Source organism: Adiantum capillus-veneris, chromosome 28 (genome assembly GCF_014529385.1).
Source record: "Adiantum capillus-veneris isolate H3 chromosome 28, ASM1452938v2, whole genome shotgun sequence".
In the NCBI taxonomy this organism is placed as follows: domain Eukaryota; kingdom Viridiplantae; phylum Streptophyta; class Polypodiopsida; order Polypodiales; family Pteridaceae; genus Adiantum; species Adiantum capillus-veneris.
In genome coordinates, this window is record NC_140958.1 from 99,385,909 (window position 1) to 99,391,070 (window position 5,162).

Genomic DNA, 5,162 nt, shown 5'->3' on the forward strand with positions numbered 1-5,162 from the left:
CTATATTGGCTCTTGAGGTCCCTAGTTGAACACTATGCTCATGATTTTCAATGTCAAGTACCATTCCAAACATACTCTCATCTAAAGGGAAAACATAGTAGAACATAATCTTGCATATATCAATGCATGTCATGGTTTTTGGCAATAGTGACATTAAATTTTTGATTTGCCTTTACTTGCAGGATATCCCTTGCTTACCTCCCTATCCAAATGACCATGGACACAACTGTCGTTGAACTTATTCTCATTCATGTGAAATGGACAATACAATCAGTGACATTGTAGATTCCGAAGGCAATAGCTTAGCCTCACTATACAAGCTATTATCATGTTTGTTTGGGATGGTCCTGTCCAGAGATGACTATTGTGTTCTTGTTCCATCCATTCCATTCTCTTCATTTTCCCAAAATTTGTAGGAAACTTGAAACACAAACAACCATTATAGGTGTGGGAAAGTTCAGCTTCTTGCAAAGGATTGCCACACATCTTTAGAAAATTCTTAAGTCAAGGTGGACCTTCTCCATTTTGTATCCATTGAAAGGTGGATATAGATAGCCTATCTTCTATGTCTTCAGATTCACCATCAAGATCCAATGCTTCCACACATGCCTCACCATCTGCAAGTCTCATATCATCTAATATTTTTGTTGTTTCCATATCACAATCTATATCCATGCTCTTGCTGTCATATACATAAACACACTCTATGGTGTGCAAGAATAGATATTTGACTGATAAAGGACCATTAATCAAGTAGTGTTTGTTGCCTTCATGGTCACAATGTAGAGCTATAGAAAGATTAAATGAATGGTCTTGTTCTTGAATAATTTCATGTAGTCTATAAAAATCACATCAAGGAGGTAACAAACTTTGAAGATAATGAGATATTAGCAACACCTTAGCATTGTGCAAGGGAATATCATGTGTGATATTGTTACCAACAATGTGCCAAGCGAGCAACACAGAGCTTGGAGAACTCATGAGAGCTATGGAGCACCAAAAAAATATGAGAGGAACAAAAATAAATGTGAATGAAAACATGTCAGCTCACATAATAAAATAAATAGGAATATCTCACATAATAAAATGAGTGATTATGTGCGAGGACTAAAAAGTAATGGGCATTAATTGTGTGGCCGTCAACCCAAAGAGTGATTCACTAAATTTATTTCTCTTTTCTAATTGAAAATTTTATGGAGCATATATTTTCTTCATTAATATATAGTTATTTAAGAGCCTACACGTGTACATACGCACACACATATAACTATATACCAATGTAATACATATATATACACATGCACACACAGGTACATTTAAATTGAGTAAAAAGACCTCTCAAAATAAATGTAATAAATAAATAACTTTGTGTGTTTGTGTATATACATATAGTTATTTTTTTATTACATTTATTTTTAGTGGTCTTTTTACTCAATTTATATGTACTTGTTTGTGTGTGTGTGTATTTAAATATATATATATACACACACACACACACATGTGTATATATATATATATATATATATATATATATATATATATATATATAGTTGTAAATGTATAAATATCAGTCATTATATTTACGATCTATATCAGTATTTAGATTTATATAATACAAAATTCTATACTAGGATTGGTTACATTATTGTATTTATCTTTATTTATAACAAATTTGCGAAGTGTTTACGTTTTTTATATATTTTAGTTCAAAAGGGCAAACCATTACATGATCTTTAGCCGACTTTAAGTTTTTAAGTAGTGGGGTCTTTAATTTTCTTTTTAATGTAATACATATATATACACATGCACACAAAAATACATTTAAATTGAGTAAAAAGACCTCTCAAAATAAATGTAATAAATAAATAACTATGTGTGTGTACACACATAGTTATTTATTTATTACATTTATTTTGAGAGGTCTTTTTACTCAATTTAAATGTACCTCTGTGTGTGTGTGTGTGTGTATTTAAATATATAGACACACACACACATGCATATGTGTGTGTGTGTGTGTATTTAAATATATAGACACACACACACATGCATATGTGTGTGTGTGTGTGTATATATACATGTATAGTTGTAAATGTATAAATATCAGTCAGTATATTTACGATCTATATCAGTATTTAGATTTATGTAATACAAAATTCTATACTAGGATTGGTTACATTATTGTATTTAGCTTTATTTATAACGAATTTGCGAAGTGTTTATGTTTTTAATATATTTTAGTTCAAAAGGGCAAACCATTACATGATCTTTAGCCGACTTTAAGTTTTTAAGTAGTGGAGTCTTTAAGTTTTTTTTTTAATGGCCCTCGCCCTATTGATTCTTTGAAAAAAAAATTATTACATGTTAACAAAAAAACCATTCTTTAGTGTAGTTCATGGCTAGGCAATAGGGTTACCTTGATGAAAACCGGCTAAATTTGGAGGATTTTAGTGTAAAACCGGTAAATTACCTTAAATTTTCACTAAAAACTGGGAGATTTTTGGATGCTCTCGATTGGTAGCTTAAAAAGTTTTTGGTGAACACTATTTTGGGATTAGTTTAAAAAAGCTTTTATTTTACCTTAGGTTTCCTACTACCTCTTTATATATTTTATTTGTTTAGGTTAGTTTGTAAAATAGATTTTATTTTATCTTAGGTTTCTTACTAGCTCTCAATAGATTTTATTATCTATGATGAAAGTTGTTGGCAATCAAGCTAGATTGGCGTCCTTCTAGTCGACTCTTTCTTCATTATTTTTTCGGAAAGCCTTGTAATTATTTGATAATCTCTGATTATAGATGGGCAACCTCTGGAAAGCTGAGTTGTAAAGTCTGTAATGAAGTTTGTTCTTGTATAGTCGGACATTGGCCAAGAGAGCCCTAAGTATATAGTTTATTTGGTAAAGTGGGAAAGAGACCCCTTATCATTATCAAGATTTTTAGTTTTGAAGTGTATGATTGAGATTGGATACTCTCTTGAAATTTGTGATCCTCGTATCTAAGCTCATTTTGATTCCAAAACTTGCATTGTGTTCCTCGTCCATTGCTCTTGCATTCAAGTATATGCATTGTTGATTCTGTGGTGATTTGTGACTACGTGTTAGTAGGATAAATCTGTTGTTTTGAGTGTGTTAATGATTGTTTTTCAATATTCTGACCATAAGAGAGTGTTCCTAACTCTTAGGGTGACCTTTTTGGTATGTTCTATTGCAATTTTTGGGACCTTGATAATGATGGATTTCAATTTTGGTACCTCCTCGGATTGTGACCAAACTTCGTAGGTTAGTGCCCCAAAGTGTCTTAGACCTTCTTCTAAAGTTTTGTAGCATTTGGAATTTGTTCAAGTGCCAAAATTGGCTGATGATTAAGTGCGGTGACATAGGACATAGGCAAGTAGTCAGATCCTAGAGTGATAGATTTGCATGTGCTTAAGATATTGTCATTTCGTAGGTTCAATTCTTGAGGTTGACACCCTCAAAGAGTCTCCGTATCCCATCCAAGTCGCTTCCCTGAATATGGACATTATGTTAGTGCCAGAAAGCTATGCTATAGACGTCCATCACACCAATCCGCTAACATTGGTGCCACTACTGAGGATAGAAATCCTTAGGTGGTGAGTGACCTAGTTGTATTTTTTTACTTAGAGTCTTTGATTTTGAATTTCACTTTATTTACACTTTAGTAGTCAAGCAGTTAGACACGAGGTTTAGCTCTTGGTAGAGTTTAAAAGTCAAGCAGTTGGTAGAGCTATGCTATAGACTACCATCACGCCAATTCGCTAACATTGGTGCCACTACTGGGGATAGCAATCCTTAGGTGGTGAGTGACCTAGTTGTATATTTTTACTTAGAGTCTTTGATTTTGAATTTCACTTTATTTACACTTTAGCAGTCAAGCAGTTAGACGCGAGGTTTAGCACTTGGTAGAGATTAAAAGTCGAGGACTTGCTAGATCTATTCTCGAGAGGTAAAGAGAGTTGTGAGTGAGATAGCCAAAAGCATTTCATTGTTTGATTTTCTCGCTATCATTTTTTGTTTTAACTTTACTTTGTACCATTTTGCTTGTTGTTGTTTAATGTTTCATTTGAGTACTTAGGGAGTAGGGTAATGTTGACAGTTGAGTCAACAACACGACATAACTCGATAAAGCCTTATTCTCTAAGAATTATGGAATGCTGAGGATTATGGTTATAAACATCATTTGTAATAAGTAGGTAGTCTAGTTGCATAAGCTAGGGAGCCTCCACATTGTAAATAAAAAGCCATTTGACCCCTCAAAATATATTTTTGTTTAACCTAAGGTAGCCTTAATATACAAGGTACCTATGTCACTTTTGTAAGAACACTTTTATCATAATCAAGTTTTGAACCTGGTGTCGACTGTGTGCTAGAGAGAAAGAGAGAGGGTGTGAGCTTCCTCCTGACGCAACTCTTCGCTCATTCATCATATCAAAGAACCGACAACATCATCGTGCTAGGCTACGTGACAACGTCAAGCATTCCTCGCGGAACGAAGCGAATGCACTCGTGCATCTACCAGCTATTTGCGGCTGTAAGTGTATCAAATGATGTCTGGTTTTTGCTTGCAAGTAGTCATTAGAACTATGGCGACATAAGCTACATATAGGTACTCATAGATTGAGTTTTGGGCACTTTTAAAATTTGGCTCTGTCTTCATACATGTTTTTTGCAAATGGGTTTAGAGCTAGGGTTTTGAGCATAGAGGATTAGGGAGAGGAGTACCCTAGTGAGGGGATGGCGTTCCTTAAGTTTCATATGATTCTTGCATGATTTATTGAGTTTCCTTCCGTTTGTGTGTATGTGGGTTGGTGGTGTAGATTCTGGATTGTGGTTTACTTAGCCTTCTAGAGTGTTGTATGCGTCGGATGGTCTCAGCCTGACAAGCTAAAGAGATTACCTCCGTGCGTCTATTGTGTCATCTAGGTCCTCGATTGAAATTATGTTGATCTAGGTTGTGCTGCATGCACTTTACGGATGGTGTGATTTGATGTCGCAACGTTGGTGTCCTTGTCGGGGACACAAGGACTTAGGTAGGTATTCCTACTAGCACTCATGTGATGGTTGCTTGCTTTAGTTTAGGCTAAAGAAATCATTTTTCTCAAGTGGATCCGGAAGAGGTTATTCCAGGAAGCATCTGTCTTGCCGA